This window comes from Triticum urartu, chromosome 2 (assembly GCF_003073215.2).
Source record: "Triticum urartu cultivar G1812 chromosome 2, Tu2.1, whole genome shotgun sequence".
NCBI classification, from domain to species: Eukaryota; Viridiplantae; Streptophyta; class Magnoliopsida; order Poales; family Poaceae; genus Triticum; species Triticum urartu.
The window spans coordinates 33,238,322-33,257,454 of record NC_053023.1 but is presented as its reverse complement, the minus strand read 5'-3'; the positions used below and the strand labels follow the sequence as shown (position 1 = coordinate 33,257,454).

At 46.2% G+C, this 19,133-nt stretch overlaps 1 long non-coding RNA gene across 1 annotated transcript; it reads right to left on the bottom strand.

The window, feature by feature from the left end:
- Window positions 1–7,076: 7,076 nt before the first annotated feature.
- LOC125540856 lies at window positions 7,077–10,285 on the bottom strand. The gene is made up of 5 exons (XR_007297397.1): window positions 10,168–10,285; window positions 9,617–9,806; window positions 9,475–9,539; window positions 8,100–9,373; window positions 7,077–7,304 (listed from the first exon to the last, which is right to left on the bottom strand). It is a non-coding gene; the product is annotated as an uncharacterized LOC125540856 (long non-coding RNA).
- Between the last annotated feature and the right edge of the window lie 8,848 nt (window positions 10,286–19,133).

Sequence of the window (19,133 nt, the reverse complement as noted above, 5' to 3'; positions counted from 1 at the left end):
TCTCACATGCCCTAATTTTGTCTACATATTTGTGAGCAATGTACCTAGTTGTAAAGGCTGTAACTTGCCACTTTTTCTCACAAGTATGTTCCTCATTAAATGTTTTCACCATTACAGAATTTGTTCTATTATCCCAAGATGCATACAGATACCAGGGGCAACCCTTTTCACACTTTGCAGCAAGCCTGATTTTGTCATTCTTTGGAAAAGTGATGTTAACTCTCTCTTTGCAACTATACTCTCTCACAGCTTTCCTCAAGAGCTCCACAGAAGAGAACAATTGGCCTGCATGGAACTTAGGTTGATGCATGTCTGCTGCTGTAAAAGACTTGAAATTAAATTTCATTTCATCCTCATCTGAATCTGGAGCATTCAATTCCTCAACTTTTGAGTCGCAATCTTCAACCACCTTCTTCCCTTTCTTGTCATGCATTGGTTTCAACTGCTCCTGCAACAGATCATCATCTCCATCCTCCAAGTCATAGTCACTATCCACAATCTCAGGTACATAATCACTGTCTGAGGAATCCGAGTCTGCATCTTGTTCTTCCTCCTCTTCTGCTTTCTTTCCTCTTGGTCTCAACTTCACATAGTACTGCTCAGTGCTCTCAATTTCAACACTTTCATCCACAACACCACAAGAAACATTGCTCTCACAGAGATCTTTGTTGTCACTTGCATTCATTTCCTTCTTCCTTGGGCTGAAAACAGGAGGGATTTGTGCTACTGGATTAGCCACAACATCATCCCATTATGCTCCTCCTCCAGAAATGTGACTATCTAAATGATCCAGGTATATCATTTGAAAGTGGTGCCCTAGATTTATCCTTAGATACATACAATCTACATCAGTATCATTAGCTAAAAGCCTAGCACCACCTTCATTAAACTGACAACCAGGGGGCAACCAGTAGATATCAATTCTACCTGACATTTCATAAACCAATTCCTCAACTATTTCTTCAAACATTCTGAAATAGGTGATGTCCTTATGGCAGTAATCAAAGCAAACCTTTTGACCATTCAAATAGCACCTATTCTGCCCACTCCCAAAGAAAAAACCTCCATGGATCACCTCAACAGTGAAAAAACCACTTCCATGCTCTGAAAAACATTGAGAACAACCATAATTTCAAATTAGTGCCCTCAACATACTGTAACCCTAGAATAATTTCGGCAATTTTGCATCAAGTCGACATATTCATAGAAATAGCATTGGCAAAAGGGCCTAATCACAACAAAGATACATTTTTTCACCCCAAACGCGCATCAAATCGACCTACTGACACTCGATACTGACGTACCGTACATCGGAGCCGCCTCGCCATCGGGCCGCCGTCGACGGCCTTGCATCGCCACCAAACAGCGCCGACTCCTTTCAGCGGCCGTCCACCTTGCTTCAGCCGCCGCCCGCACTACGAACAGATACGCCGATCATCCGCCGCCGCACCCCATCGCCGCTAGGTTTAGCTCTGTTTTCGCACTCTGTTTTGTGGGGGAGGGCGGAGAACAGGAGAGAGTGAGACGAGAGCGAGAAGACAGAAAGATAGGGGCCAATCTGCGAAATAACGGGTGGGCCTCGAGCTGACGGGTGGGTCCAACCTGACGTGCGGGTCCCGGGCTGACGTGGCATACGGCGGAGTATGCTGTATGTAGTGCACGTGTAGAGCCAGGACTGGCGCCTCAACCTCAGGGACCGTATCGATGCCGTATTTTCATGTACCGGGACCGTATTGGAGCAATACGCAAGGTCCAGGACTGAAGTGGACGTCGCCAGCGAGTACGAGGACTATAGATGCAATTATCTCGGGAGAGAAGGAAGGTAGCCCCACGCCGAAACCTTTTTCTTCACTTCTGATTGGCAAAATCTGTGTAATAATGGGGTTTTTTCCCCATGGTTCAACCCGGAAACCCAAGATAGCTTCAAAAGAAAACCCGGAAACCTAAGATTGTCATGGCGCAGGTGCCGGCAGATGAGGTTTTTTTAAGCAACTCGTCGGCAGATGAGGTGTGGCCAGACCTGACCATATGGGTGGCACAGCAAAGGGCCGGCCCGATGGCTTCACCTCGTGAATCGGCTTGGCAAGCCAACTAAAAGGGCTGGCCGCAAGGCACCGTTCGCTTTGAAAAGGTCCAAACAAACTAAAAGGTCAAACTATCCTAAAAGGCCTAAATTTTCAGATTAGAATGGCCAAAACAGCCCTAAAATACCTAGAGAGACCGAACAGTATTAAAAGGGTCGCGTCAGGCCAGCCTTAAGCCTTGGCTTTGGGGATCGGTCTTGATCCATGGGGGGGCGGGCGAAGGCCAGCCTGGTCCTTTTATTTGCGTGTCATGCTAGGCCAAAAATCATTGCTCGTGGGCCGGCCTTACAAGCACTACCAATATGGCCAGGTTTGGGTGTGGTAGGGGCATCGAAAGGGGCGACACGACCCATTTCAGTGGTAGAGGAGCATCGGAGTCGACATCGCACGGCATCAAAGGGAGGTGGTTGTTCATGGAAAGAAGGCCCTTTTGGGAGGTGCGTAGGGAAGTGGCTTGCTTCCTTACTTTTTAGGAAGTTTCAAAAACTCTTTGTTAGATGGAGGAACTTTTAAAAACTTAAGAAGCAAAGGCTACATGGTGTTAGTTACTGAAAAAAGCAATTTTAAGGAGGTATTATAGGGTTTATGGGAGGGCTGGAGATACTCTTAACGAAGTGATTATTTTGTCAGAGAACGAAGTGATTAAATCATTTCCAGTACAATTTAATTTGTTATGCAGTATGCATAACCTATATCTTTTTTCCTCTAACGTTTATCGATGGTAAAACACAATGGTTTTTCTTGTAGTCTCGCACATCACACAATTATACTACCTCGTTGTTATTCTTTCTAAAACTACTCAAGCTTGCCAATTGCCTTCCAGTTAGCCTCATGGTGAATCATCATCATTATTATTACATAAACTTTGAAAAACAAACTAATCCCTTTCAATCTCTAGGTAACTATTTCATGGTAAGTCCTTTTGATTTACCATTTTCTAAAGAATGTAGCAATAGTCCTGGTGGTACTACAACATTGTTCTGCTCTTCCTTGATGTCGGGTGCCCTTATTCTTCATATTTATAGCGCTCTTATTTTCACCATCATTCTGGCCATACAACTCTTCACAACGTCCTTGTTCGTCGTATGACAGTTCTCTTAGGACTAGAAAGAAAAAGAAAATCAAAGAATCATGAGAAAGAAAATTATCAGGCATGAGAAGGTAGAGTCAAAAACAAGAGATAAGGAGATATGATACATATGTTCCAGCATATATTATGTGAAAACCACAAGAGGAACCACAAGAAGGTACAACAGTACTCAAATATTATGTGGAAACCACAAGTCAATATGATACATATGTTCCAGCATAGAGATTAAATGACAAGTTACAGAACAGAAATATCCTCGTTCATAATTTATCAACTAAAACGTTGCTTAACCAGAGTTCCTATATATATAGCCTATGGAATCAATCATATGTTACCCGACACTTGAGTTCCCAAAATTGCCTATAGTATCAATCATATAGTACGCGACACGTTCAACAGTTCTAAGAAGCGGTGCAATGGAAGATGAGATGAACCACTTATAAAAGTAATGTAGCATGATCAGTGCAGCCTATTATACCATTAATAGGTATAATGCATATGGGAAACAAAATACTACTAGAATGCACATTGCAAATGTTGGTTATCTCAAGTTCTCAACACGTATATATAGATCACCAAAAGGCTAAAGACAAACCTTGCAGGATCATTCTTGAGCACAGGGAATGTGGGTGGCCATGTCATCATAAAAGGATAAATCCGTTCTAAAGTTCGGTCATCTTCTGTCACCTCATACACTTTACGCAGCTCCCTGTGTTTAATATCCAAGTAAAGTGCACATTGGCCCATCTTCAAGAACACAAACTGGATATTATCCCCCGTTTTGCTTGTGTTTAAAAGAGTAGGCTGCTCACCACCTGCCATCCCCAAAGCACCCAACATGTCACGCAAGCAAATGTTATCCAAAAGCAACCAGTTTCTCATGCTGCCACTGTTGTCCCCCCTATGGATCCAGATGCGAAGCTGCAGTTTCTCAAGATGTATGAGATAAACCCCTCAATCATTGGCCCTTGACATCATCATATCTTCACAAACATACCGCTCCATTCCTTCGGGGAGCGGAATAGAGGAGAAGTTTGAGTTGTCAAATTCAATGCAGCAATGCTCGTGGAGTGCTCCATATAGATCTTATTGCTAGACAGCAAAGGGTTTAGATCCGATCGCTGAGAAGGGAGCACTGCTACTGCTGAGGAATGCCAGTGCCAAAGACCATGTTGCAGCATATATATGTGCGCCTTGTATTTTATAGAATATTTTTTCTTCTCTTTGAGATAGCCCATTGACAACCATATGAAGGTCAGGCTCTTACCGTCACCTTCTTCCTTGAAGACGAAGTGAGCACAAGTGCCTGCGGTGCCATCAAATTGGTCATATGGGGTCACCGGCGGTGCAACGACGCCTCTGTCTGGGCACAATGGCCAGTGCAGTCCAAACAAGATTCCCTTGCCTTGGGAGCCATGGAGAAGGATGGTGTCATTATGGCAGTCATACATGCATACCCATTCTTGGTCATACGCGTCCAGACTGTAGTTCTCGGCCAGGCGGACAGCAGTGGCGAGCTCCAGGGGCTGAGGCGGCATCGGGACAAAGCGCGGGCGGAGCAGGACCGGTGAGAGCTCGTCAGTTGACCTGGTGGAGACATAGAAGCCGAGGAGACGGGGCGGGTGGAGGCTGCGGAAGCGGCGGAGAAAGGCCTTTTGGGAGATGATGCCGAACCAGCGCTTGCAGACAAGGATGGTTCGGATGAGGGTGGTGGGCAGGCCCAATCAGACAATGATCTCGATGAGGAGGTCGCCGTCGTCGAGCACCCTGGATACGGAGTCTGCTGCCTGCAACGGTGGTATTGAATTCATGCTCCAGCCAACTCATCCAAAAATCCGAACTGATGGAGGGAGGTGGGCAATATATTTCAACACTCCCTCTCACGTCTAGGCCATTTTAGTCCTTAGACGTGGGCTCAATGTAGGCCGCAGAATCGTCTTTATAATACTGCGTTGGCAGGGTCTTGAACTCAAGACCTCTTGGCTCTGATACCATATTGAATTCATACTTCAGCCAACTCATCCAAAAGTCCGAGCTGATGAAGGGAGGTGGGCAATATATTTCAACAGACGGCACCGGGGATTGGCAATGCCTCTGCATCTCACCATCCATACATGATGTCTTCTGGAAGGGATCGACCCTGAAATTAGCAGCATCTATAATCAGTACTGTATGATCGATGTGGACATGCTGATTGCGTGAAATCAATAGGAGGAACTTAAAGAAACTGAATCTCATGTACCCTCCCGAAATCTCAGCAGGATCCATCTACACAATAAGAAAATGGAGGATTTAATTTGGGTTCGTCGGCAAGAAAAGAAAATGGGAGTAGTGAGCAGGGAGAAAGGGGCTCACCTCGCCAATCGGGGGAGCCGTTCACTGATCAGGTGCCGTTGTGGAGGCGCGCAGGTCAGCAGCCAACTCCTTGTTATTCTCAACCGTAAACAAAACAGAGCCGATCCCGCACATTCTTCAGGTACATAAGAGGAAGTTGGAGATCTTCCTGAAATGCTGCATCTGTTATAATTTTTCTTCTTCCTGTTCCTGAAATGTTGCATCTGTTATCATAAGGGATCCATACACGTCGTGGTTTGTCACGGTGGAAGACAGTCTTCATGCAGCTCCAGGCCACACACTGAGCTTTAAGCTGGTTTTCCTAAAACGCGTTTGCGCAAAAACGTATCGGAGCCGTTTTTTCTAAAAACACAATTTCTGGGTATTACGAGAACAAATTTAATTTCCTTAACCAAGAATTAGTTAGATAAGCCAAACAAAGTTTTAGTTGGTTAGAATCTAAAACACACTTATAGCTAACTGATACTTTAAAAGCTCGCTAACCAATCAACCCCTAAGATAGCTTCAAAAGAAACCCCGGAAACCTAAGATTGTCATGGCGCTAGCGCCGGCAGAGGGGGGTTTTTTAAGCAACTCGCCGGCAGATGAGGTGTGGCCAGACCTAGCCATATGGGTGGCACAACAAAGGGCCGGCCCGATTCCTTCACCTCGTGAATCGGCTTTGCAAGCCAACTAAAAAAGGCCGACCCTGCAAGGCACCACTCGCTTTGAAAATGTCCAAACAAACTAACTAAAATGGTCAAAATATCCCTAAAAGACCTAAATTTTCAGATTAGAATGGCCAAAACAGCCCTCAAATACCTAGAGAGACCGAACAATACTATAAGGGCCGTGTTGGGCCGGCCATAAGGCTTGGGTTTGGGATTGGTCTTGATCCATGGCGGGCCGAAGGCCAGCCTGGCCCTTTTATTCGTGTGTCGCGCTAGGCCAAAAATCATTACTCGTGGGCCGGCCTTACATGCACTACCAATATGGCCAGGTTTGGGTGTGGTAGGCGCATCAAAAGGGACGACATGACCCCATTCCCATGGTAGAGGAGCGTCGGAGTCGACATCGCACGGCGTCAAAGGGAGATGGTTGTTCATGCAAAGAAGGCCCTTTGGGGAGGTGGATAGGGAAGTGGCTTGTTTCTTTACATTTTAGGAAGTTTCAAAAACCTTTTTGTTAGATGGAGGAGCTTTTAAAAACTTAAGAAGGAAAGGCTACATGGTGTTAGTTACCTAAAAAGCAATTTTAAGGAGGTATTATAGGGTTTATGGGAGGGCTGGAGATACTCTCAACGAAGTGATTATTTTGTCGGAGAACAAAGTGATTAAATTATTTCCAGTACACTTTAATTCGTTATGCGGTATGCATAACCTATATCTTTTTTTCCTCTACCGTTTATCGATGGTAAAACATAATGGTTTTTCTTGTAGTCTCTCACATCACTCAATTATACTACCTCGTTGTTATTCTTTCTGAAGCTACTCAAGCTTGCCATTTGCCTTCCAGTTAGCCTCATGGTGAATCATCATCATTATTATTACATAAACTTTGAAAAACGAACTAATCCCTTTCAATCTCTAGATAACTATTTCATGGCGAGTCCTTTTGATTTACCATTTTCTAAAGAAGGTAGCAATAACAGGTCGAAAACAGGTCCTGGCGGTACTACAACATTGTTCATAACGCCCTTATTCTTCCTTGATGCCGGGTGCCCTTATTTTCAGCATCATTCTGGCCATACAACTCTTCATAATGTCCTTGTTCTTCGTATGACAGTTCTCTTAGGACTAGAAAGAAAAAGGAAATTAAAGAATCAGGAGAAAGAAGATTATCAGGCATGAGAAGGTAGAGTCAAAAACAAGAGATAAGGAGATATGATACATACTCCCTCCATCCGGAAATACTTGTCATCAAAATAGAAGGGGATGTATCTAGACGTATTTTAGTTCTAGATACATCTCTTTTTATCCATTTTGATGACAATTATTTTCGGATGGAGGGAGTATGTTCTAGCATATATTATGTGGAAACCACAAGAGGAACCACAAGAAGGTACAACAGTACTAAAATATTATGTGGAAACCACAAGAAGGTACAACAGTACTAAAATATTATGTGGAAACCACAAGTCAATATGATACATATGTTCCAGCATAGAGGTTAAATGACAAGTTAAAGAACAGAAATATCTGCCTTCATAATTTATAATTTAAAACGTTGCTTAACCAGAGTTCCTATATATATAGCCTATGGAATCAAACATATGTTACCCGACACTGGAGTTTCCAAAATTGCCTATAGAATCAATCATATAGTACGCGACACGTTCAACAGTTCTAAGAAGCAGTGCAATGAAAGATGAGATGAACCACTTATAAAAGTAATGTAGCATGATCAGTGCAGCCTATTATATCGAGGAACAACTTTTTTAAGATGATGTATTGATAATAACAACAAACCCCATCCGTTAATACGTATAATGCATATGGGAAACAAAATACTACTAGAATGCACATTGCAAATATTGGTTATCTCAAGTTCACAACACGTATATATAGATCACCCAAAGGCTAAAGACAAACCTTGCAGGATAAATCTTGAGCACAGGGAATGTGGGTGGCCATGTCATCATAAAAGGATAAATCCATTCTAAAGTTCGGTCATCTTCTGTCACCTCATACACCTTACGCAGCTCCCTATGTTTAATATCCAAGTAAAGTGCACATTGGCCCATTTTCAAGAACACAAACCGGAGATTATCCCCCGTTTCGCTTGTGTTTAAAAGAGTAGGCTGCTCACCACCTGCCATCCCCAGATCATCCAACATCTCACGCAAGCAAATGTTATCCAAAAGCAACCAGTTTCTCATGCTGCCGCTGTTGTCCCCCCTATGGAGCCAGATGCGAAGCTGCAGTTTCTCAAGATGTATGAGATAAATCCCTGAATCACTGGCCCGTGACATCATCATATCTTCACAAACGTACCGCTCGATTCCTTTCGGGAGCGGAATAGAGGAGAAGTTTGAGGTTGTCAAATTCAATGCAGCAATGCTCGTGGAGTGCTCCATATAGATCTTATTGCCAGACAGCAAAGGATTTAGATCCGATCGCGGAGAAGGGAGCACAGCCGCTGCTGAGGAACGCCAGTGCCAAAGACCATCTTGCAGCGCATATATGTTCGCCTTGTATTTTATAGAATATTTTTTCCCTCTATGAGATAAGCCATTGACAACCATATGAAGGTGAGGCTCTTCCCGTCACCTTCTTCCTTCAAGAGGAAGTTGGCGCAAGTGCCTGCAGCTGAAGCGTCGTCGAATTGGTCATATGGGGCCATCGGCGGTTCAACAACGCCTCTCTCTGGGCAGAGCGGCCAGTGCACTCCCCACAAGATTTTCTTGCCTTGGAAGCCATGGAGAAGGATGGTGTCGTTCTGGCAGTCAAGAATGCATGCAAGTTCTTCATCGTACGCCTCCAGACTGTAGTTCTCAGCCAGGCAGACAGCAGTGGCAAGCTCCAGGGGCTGAGGCAGCATTGGGACAAAGCGCGGGCGGAGCAGGACCGGTGAGAGCTCGTCAGTTGACCTGGTGGAGACATAGAAGCCGAGGAGACGGGGTGGGTGGAGGCTGCGGAAGCGGCGGAGAAAGGCCTTATCGGATACAATGAAGAACCAGCGCTTGCAGACAAGGATGGCGTGGATGAGGGTGGTGGGCAGGCCGAGTCAAACAATGATCTCGATGAGAAGGTCATCATCGTCGAGCACCTTGGATACGGCGTCCGCTGCCTGCAACGGCTGTGCGGATTTGGAATGCCTCCGCATCTTGCCATCCATAGATGTTGTCTTGGGAAAGGGATCGACCCTGGAATCGGCATCAACATCAGTACAATCAAATGGACATGTTGATTGTGTGAAATCAGTAGGAGAAACGTTAAAATACTGAATGAATTGAATCTCACGTACCCTCTCGGAATCTCAGCAGGATCCATATATGCACCTTTCAACTCCCACTTACAACATTCAGGCCACTAGCATTGGAGGAAAATGGAGGATTTAATCTCTGATTATGCAAGAAAAGAAAATGGGCAGGGAGAAAGCGGCCCACCTCGCCAATCGGGAGGGATGTAGCAGCAAGCAAGCGCTCCCTTCTCTCGCTCGGCCGTTGTGGAGACGCGCGGGTCAGCAGGGAACTCCCCTGTTCTGTTAATCTCAACGGCAAAACAGAACCAAGAAGAGGGAGTTGGAGATCTTCCTGAAGTGCCGCATCTGTCATATTTTCATCTTCTTCCTGCGGACTGCAGAAATTAAATTAGGCTCCTAATAATTAGTAAACGTGATTTGTACACGGAACGGAAGAGAATTGCGGCCACTCAAGATTCAGTTTCTGCAGAATTAGGCTGAGGAATTCAACATAAGCAACAGGACCTATAGTTTTCACAGAGCAATAGCAACCATCAACAGTTACATCACCAAGGTTGCAACTTTACCAACCACCACATGAGACATACATACAGACACACATACATACATACATGCAGATCCCCCGATTTCCCACCACCGATCCAACGCTTAGAGAGGTAAAAACGCGAAATTGTCCTCCACGGAAAGGGATAGATAGAAGCGCCCACGGCGGGAGAGGAAGGGAGGAGAAGCAACCTTGGAGAGGTCGAGGGCGGCAGCTCCTCGCCGCAGAGGTCGATCACGCGCGGAGAGAGAAGATGCTCTGTTTTTTTCCGTGCGGCTCGCTCGGGGAGAGAAGATTAAGATGCCCCTGGCCGAAATGCTTTTCTTTTTCTTTTTTTTAGTGGCGAAACGGTGTGATATAATGGTGCCATTTGTTTTTTACGGATGAAAATAAAAAATCCAATCAAAGCCGCTCACATGCAGTGACTTCGTAAATCTCAAGATTGATATGCCGGCTCAGTCTCTCGAAAGTGCTCATAGGGATAGGAGGTGTGTGTTCATAGAGGTGAGTGTATGCGCGTATGTATGAGCGCTTGCGTTTGTATTGTGTTTTAAAAAATGAACATATGCACGCACACAATCATGATGTTTTTTAACACTGTACAATCAGAGTCGCTCACATGCATGAGTATACACTCACCTCAATGAACACACGCACGCACACGGCACACATTACCCCTATGAGCTCATCTGAGAGACCGAGCCGACACATCATTTTAAGATTAACGAAGTCGCCACAGACGCCTTCGTAGTCGACTAAAATGTCTCCTCCCACTGAACGTACATCGCCAGAAGATCTGAATAAATCCAGAAAAATGCAAGCACCAATGTCACGTTTGGGATTTGAACTCTGGTGGAATGGGGATACCACTGTCGTGGGACATGCATCGGCTCACGGGACTCAAGGCGTCGTCGTCTCCCATACCCTACTCTTCCTTGCTGGAGTCCAGAGCCTTGATGGTGCCGGTCGATATGAGGTCTACGACAGATCCGTCGTGGTCGGAGGCCACATCCACCACGACGCGGGTGCGGCGCTCGGGGTTGTAGGCCATCTGTTGAGGCGCCGGAGAGTGCAACTCTGCCTCGCTGACATCTGTTGTGAGGGCTGCCGCGGCCACCCGCGCCCTCTGCCTCGCACGGCAGGTATGATGCGTCATACACTCAGTGGACGGGCCATGGATGGCCTTGTCGTTCACGCGTCAAAAAGGGACCGCATGTCCGCCACAACGTTCGGACGCCCAACGGAGCGTACCGCCTCCGGCGAGGCAGCGGCGACCTACCTCGTGCTAGATCCATGCTCCATTTGGGGCGGACACGATGGTTCGCCATGGATCAAGTCTGACCGCTATCGGGCATTCTCCTCGCGGGCGTGGTGGAGCGCAATGCGGACGGCCAACTCCATCTCGGGGCTGGCTAGGATGAGGTCCGAGTTTACGGACCGGCTGACGGAGGGCTCGAATCCGCTGCCCGCGGAGAAGGCCGAAGATTGCTGGGCGGGAGCTTGGATGGCAGAGTAAAGTGAAGTGGAGTGGCTAGGGTTTGGTCCGAAGAGTGGATGAGGACAATTCTATGTGTGGTTGAGTGAGCTGACTCCGACATGGCAGACTAGCCCGGACATCCCCATATTCTCCTTATATTTGGGCTGAATATGAAAAGTGTCGATCAGCCCGACGTTTGATGCCAATTTGAATCGTCCGTCGAGGTGATATTTTTTGATCGGTCACTGATCAAGCGATCCATCTGAGCGATTGACGGAGTATACAAGTAGATTAACTAATTATGGCAGTACCACATTACTCTCTTCGTTTCTCAAATTAAACTGCCAAGACATCATATATTTGGAAACAGGGCAATAAAATGATTGTACTATGTTCAAGAAAAAATGATCACCTCGTAGTCTCGTAGGGCAGCCTTCACGAGACAAAGCATCGGACAGAACATGCCCATACCGAAGTACTCTTATGAACCGTTATGTTGGAAACTTGTCCCAATGCGGTGCGGAGGACTTAGCCCATATGTTGTTTAAGTGTGTAAGAGCGCAAGCAGTTTGGGAAGCTTTAGGAATCGCAGCACATATTAACTTTGCTTCATTGACTGATCGAGCAGGTTCAGCAGTCTTGGAGTTCACTTTATGTGATGATTCTTATCGACGACAATATTCTGGATTGGTCGAGCTACCGGAGCTCATATCAACAGTTTGTTGGTTCTTATGGTGACAAAGAAGACAATTCGTGCGAGGGGAAGAAATATTGACTCCAGAACAAACAACGCTAGCGGTGGTTGCCCTAGCGATTAATTTTGTGTGCGGAGCACAAGCTAAATCTAAACTCAAGATCAATAAGTGGCCGACGTTCCTAGCAGGACAACTTGTCCTTAATGTCGATGCTTCATTCACAGAGGGCGATTATGCAGGGTCTTGTGGTGCTGTCATCCGTGATCACCGGGGATCTTTTATGTCGGCGTCCACGACGAGATTCGAACATGTAGCTGATGTGTTCATGGCAGAAGCGGCAAGAGATACAGGATGCAATAACTTGGTGGTGAGATCGGATAATATCATGGTGGTGGATGCACTTAAATTCAATGAATGTTACTCTATGGTGGCAGCGCCGGTTCTTATGAATGTCATAGTTATCTAGTAGATTTCGGGAGGTTTACTATTGAGCATTGTATTAAAGAGTCAAATTATGTAGCTCATGAGCTGGCTAGATGAGACGTGCTAATAATCCATCTTGTTGGATTGATGACCCGCCTGATTTCATTGTGAGTCTGCTAGCAGATTATATATCCGTCCTTTGATTAATAAAGTAATAAAGTAAGTTTTCCCATAAAAAAAAGCATCGGACAGAACAATCCTCCAAGGAACCGTCGACCATACGAAACACAGAACCCCAACCGTGTGCCGTCCCCACCTATATATAACAAACTCCACACATCTTGCAACCAAAACCCTATCCCTCACCCTCACCCTCAACCTCAAGCAACCGCGCCGCCGCCCCTCCGAAGCGTTCATGCCACAGCTCCACCATGAAGGTACGCGCTGCTCTTCACCTCCCGATGCACGCAGATGTGACCTGTGCCTGTGCGACGCCTGATTCGTGTGGCCTTTTGTGTTGGTTTCAGTTCAAGATCGTGAGCGAAGAAGACGAGGAGCTGTGAGTGTTTCTCGTCTCCCGCCTCATTCGTCCTCTAAACCCGCGTCGCGTAATCAGTATAATCATCATACTTGACTGCTTTTGGGAAACGGCGTGTCTGTTTAGTTCGTGGTTCTTTTGATCGGCCCGTGTTTGTTTGGACTTTTGGCAGTCACTGAATGCTGTTGTCTTGCGCATCTTTCTAATGCTTGGTGTTGGTGTAACTTTTCTTTTACTGTACTTTGTTAGTCTGGATGGTGCGGATCTATTATTGGTGAATGCATGTGTGTTAATACGACCCTCTTATTGATATCATGGTGCGATTTGAATCAGGTTGAAGCTTCAACTGAACACTTCTGTAAGCGTTGTGGAGGGTGTTCTTAAACAATAATACCGTGTCGCAGAGGCTAGCTACTAGCTTGTTTCGATGTTCAAACGTAGTTTCAAGTTGCATTTAGGTCAGTTAATGTACACTTCCCACTTTGATCTATAGATAAATGCACTTGTATGTATTCCGAGTTTAGAAAGTGCACAACAATACCAAGTATTGTCCGAGGATTGAGAATATGCAACCCTTCCACATTCTTAACAAATTGATTAACACCAAATGGTTTCAAGCATTCTTAACAAAGCAGTTTTTACTTCTGAAACCACCATAAGCAGACTTTTAGTGGTTAATAATCAGTATATTGAAGTTTGTTGATTGACTAAATATTCCAGTTGGAATTTGCTCTTTTCTTCTTTTAATTCAGATATCTAACATTTTGGTATGAACTACAGGAGGAGAATCTCTAAGGAGGTACTTGTTGATCCTCTTTTGGGTTGGCAACATATTTCATGATACATAAACCCTTCAGCTGATGTTTTGATAGTTTGTTTCAAAGACATCTGTCATTTCCTGTATTTTCAGGAATTCAAGGGTTATATCTTCACAATCATTGGTGGCTGCGATAAGCTGGGCTTCCCAATGAAGCAAGGAGTGCAAACTTCTAGGCGTGTCTGCCTTCTGCTTCACAGGGGTATAACTTTATTTCCATGGTACTTCTTACCTACATCTTTCCTTCTTAAATTGAACTCTTAATCTCTTTTGTCTCAATTCTGTAGATATCCCTTGCTTCCGTGGGTATGGCAGGCGTACAAAGACTTGTCTCGGACGCAAGAAAAGATAGAAGGATTTGCGCTTTTGGCAAGTAACAGGAGGATGAATAGGAGCTTAGAAGAGGGAGTGGTAATGAGATTAGACGTCGGATATGTTGTTTAGTCCCACTCCTTAGTTTGTTATCTTATGGGAATTATGTGTTGGAGAAGTTTGTGGGAATTTATTAGGATTAATCAAGATATATGACATAAGTTGGAAATATGCCCTAGAGGCAATAATAAATTGATTATTATTATTATATTTCCTTGTTCATGATAATCATTTATTATCCATGCTAGAATTGTATTGATAGGAAACTCAGATACATGTGTGGATACATAGACAACACCATGTCCCTAGTAAGCCTCTAGTTGACTAGCTCGTTGATCAATAGATGGTTACGGTTTCCTGACCATGGACATTGGATGTCATCGATAACGGGATCACATCATTGGGAGAATGATGTGATGGACAAGACCCAATCCTAAGCCTAGCACAAAGATCGTGTAGTTCGTATGCTAAAGCTTTTATAATGTCAAGTATCATTTCCTTAGACCATGAGATTGTGCAACTCCCGGATACCGTAGGAATACTTTGGGTGTGCCAAACGTCACAACGTAACTGGGTGGCTATAAAGGTACACTACAGGTATCTCCAAAAGTGTCTGTTGGGTTGGCACGAATCGAGACTGGGATTTGTCACTCCGTGTAAACGGAGAGGTATCTCTGGGCCCACTCGGTAGGACATCATCATAATGTGCACAATGTGATCAAGGAGTTTATCACGGGATGATGTGTTACGGAACGAGTAAAGAGACTTGCCGGTAACGAGATTGAACAAGGTATCGGGATACCGACGATCGAATCTCGGGCAAGTGTCGTACCGATAGACAAAGGGAATTGTATACGAGATTGATTAAGTCCTTGACATCGTGGTTCATCCGATGAGATCATCGTGGAACATGTGGGAGCCAACATGGGTATCCAGATCCCGCTGTTGGTTATTGACCGGAGAGTCATCTCGGTCATGTTTGCATGTCTCCCGAACCCGTAGGGTCTACACACTTAAGGTTCGGTGACGCTAGGGTTATAGAGATATTAGTATGCGGTAACCCGAAAGTTGTTCGGAGTCCCGGATGAGATCCCGGACATCATGAGGAGTTCCGGAATGGTCCGTAGGTAAAGAATTATATATAGGAAGTGCTATTTCGGCCATCGGGACAAGTTTCGGGGTCACCGGTATTGTACCGGGACCACCGGAAGGGTCCCGTGTTGGGGAACGTAGCATAAATTCAAAATTTTCCTATGTGTCACCAAGATCTATCTATGGAGTCATCTAGCAACGAGGGAGGAGTGGATCTACATACCCTTGTAGATCGCGCGCGGAAGCGTTCAAGAGAACGGGGTTGATGGAGTCGTACTCGTCGTGATCCAAATCACCGATGATCCTAGCGCCGAACGGACGGCACCTCCGCGTTCAACACACGTACGGAGCAGCGACGTCTCCTCCTTCTTGATCCAGCAAGGGGGTAGGAGAGGTTGATGGAGATCCAGCAGCACGACGGCGTGGTGGTGGAAGTAGCGGGATTCCAACAGGGCTTCGCCAAGCGCTGCGGGAGGAGGGAGATGTGTCATAGGAGGGAGAGGGAGGCGCCAGGGCTTAGGTTGGGCTGCCCTCCCTTCCCCCCACTATATATAGGGCCAAGAGAGAGGGGGGAGGCGCAGCCTTGGCCCTTCTTCCAAGGAAGGGTGCGGCCAGGGGAGGAGTCCCTCCTCCCCAAGGCACCTCGGAGGTGCCTTCCCCCTTTAGGACTCTTCCTTTCCCTTGACTCTTGGCGCATGGGCCTCTTGGGGCTGGTGCCCTTGGCCCATATAGGCCAAGGCGCACCCCCTACAGCCCATGTGGCCCCCAGGAAAGGTGGCCCCACCCGGTGGACCCCCGGGACCCTTCCGGTGGTCCCGGTACAATACCGGTGACCCCAAAACTTGTCCCGATGGCCGAAATAGCACTTCCTATATATAATTCTTTACCTCCGGACCATTTCGGAACTCCTCGTGACGTCTGGGATCTCATCCGGGACTCCGAACAACTTTCGGGTTACCGCATACTAATATCTCTATAACCCTAGCGTCACCGAACCTTAAGTGTGTAGACCCTACGGGTTCGGGAGACATGCAGACATGACCGAGATGACTCTCCGGTCAATAACCAACAGCGGGATCTGGATACCCATGTTGGCTCCCACATGTTCCACGATGATCTCATCGGATGAACCACGATGTCAAGGACTTAATCAATCCCGTGTACAATTCCCTTTGTCTATCGGTACAATACTTGCCCGAGATTCGATCGTCGGTATCCCGATACCTTGTTCAATCTCGTTACCGGCAAGTCTCTTTACTCGTTTCGTAACACATCATCCCATGATCAACTCCTTGATCACATTGTGCACATTATGATGATGTCATACCGAGTGGGCCCAGAGATACCTCTCCGTTTACATGGAGTGACAAATCCCAGTCTTGATTCGTGCCAACCCAACAGACACTTTCGGAGATACCTGTAGTGTACCTTTATAGCCACCCAGTTACGTTGTGACGTTTGGCACACCCAAAGCACTCCTACGGTATCCGGGAGTTGCACAATCTCATGGTCTAAGGAAATGATACTTGACATTATAAAAGCTTTAGCATACAAACTACATGATCTTGTGCTAGGCTTAGTATTGGGTCTTTGTCCATCACATCATTCTCCTAATGATGTGATCCCGTTATCAATGACATCCAATGTCCATGGTCAGGAAACTGTAACCATCTATTGATCAACGAGCTAGTCAACTAGAGGCTTACTAGGGACATGGTGTTGTCTATGTATCCACACATGTATCTGAGTTTCCTATCAATACAATTCTAGCATGGATAATAAACGATTATCATGAACAAGGAAATATAATAATAACTAATTTATTATTGCCTCTAGGGCATATTTCCAACATCCCGGGGGTCCACCGGGTGGGGCCACCTTCCCTGGGGGCCACATGGGCTGTAGGGGGTGCGCCTTGGCCTATATGGGCCAAGGGCACCAGCCCCAAGAGGCCCATGCGCCAAGAGATGAGGGAAAGGAAGAGTCCTAAAGGGGGAAGGCACCTCTGAGGTGCCTTGGGGAGGAGGGACTCCTCCCTTGGCCGCACCCTTCCTTGGAGGAAGGGCCAAGGCTGCGCCCCCCCCTCCCTCTCCCTTGGCCCTATATATAGTGGGGGAAGGGAGGGCAGCAATACCTGAGCCCTGGCGCCTCCCTCTCCCTCCCATGACACATCTCCCTCCTCCCGCAGCGCTTGGCGAAGCCCTGTTGGAATCCCGCTGCTTCCACCACCACGCCGTCGTGCTGCTGGATCTCCATCAACCTCTCCTTCCCCCTTGCTGGATCAAGAAGGAGGAGACGTCGCTGCTCCGTACGTGTGTTGAACGCGGAGGTGCCGTCCGTTCGGCGCTAGGATCATCGGTGATTTGGATCACGACGAGTACGACTCCATCAACCCCGTTCTCTTGAACGCTTCCGCGCGCGATCTACAAGGGTATGTAGATCCACTCCTTCCTCGTTGCTAGATGACTCCATAGATAGATCTTGGTGACACGTAGGAAAATTTTGAATTTATGCTACGTTCACCATCAGTGGCATCATGAGCTAGGTCTATGCGTAGTTTCTATGCACGAGTAGAACACAAAGTAGTTGTGGGCGTTGATTTTGTTCAATATTCTTACCGTTACTAGTCCAATCTTGATTCGGCGGCATTGTGGGATGAAGCGGCCCGGACCAACCTTACACGTACGCTTACGTGAGACCGGTTCCACCGACTAACATGCAGTAGTTGCATAAGGTGGCTGGCGGGTGTCTGTCCCTCCCACTTTAGTCGGATCGGATTCGATGAAAAGGGTCCTTATGAAGGGTAAATAGCAATTGGCATATCACGTTGTGGTTTTGCGTAGGTAAGAAACGTTCTTGCTAGAAACCCATAGCAGCCACGTAAAACATGCAAACAACAATTAGAGGACGTCTAACTTGTTTTTGCAGGGTATGCTATGTGATGTGATAAGGCCAAGAAGAATGTGATGAATGATATGTGATGTATGAGATTGATCATGTTCTTGTAATAGGAATCACGACTTGCATGTCGATGAGTATGACAACCGGCAGGAGCCATAGGAGTTGTCTTTATTTATTTATGACATGCGTGTCAACATAAACGTCATGTAATTACTTTACTTTATTGCTAACCGTTAGCTGTAGCAGTAGAAGTAATAGTTGGCGAGACAACTTCATGAAGACACGCTGATGGAGATCATGATGATGGAGATCATGGTGTCATGCCGGTGACGATGATGATCATGGAGCCCCGAAGATGGAGATCAAAAGGAGCAATATGATATTGGCCATATCATGTCACTATTTGATTGCATGTGATGTTTATCATGTTTTTGCATCTTGTTTGCTTAAGAACGACGGTAGTAAATAAGATGATCCCTCATAATAATTTCAAGAAAGTGTTCCCCCTAACTGTGCACCGTTGCGACAGTTCATTGTTTCGAAGCACCACGTGATGATCGGGTGTTAGATTCTTACGTTCGAATACAACGGGTGTTGACGAGCCTAGCATGTACAGACATGGCCTCGGAACACATGCAAAACACTTAGGTTGACTTGACGAGCCTAGCATGTACAGACATGGCCTCGGAACACAAGAGACCGAAAGGTCGAGCATGAGTCGTATAGAAGATACGATCAACATGAAGATGTTCACCGATGTTGACTAGTCCGTCTCACGTGATGATCAGACACGGCCTAGTTGACTCGGATCATGTAATCACTTAGATGACTAGAGGGATGTC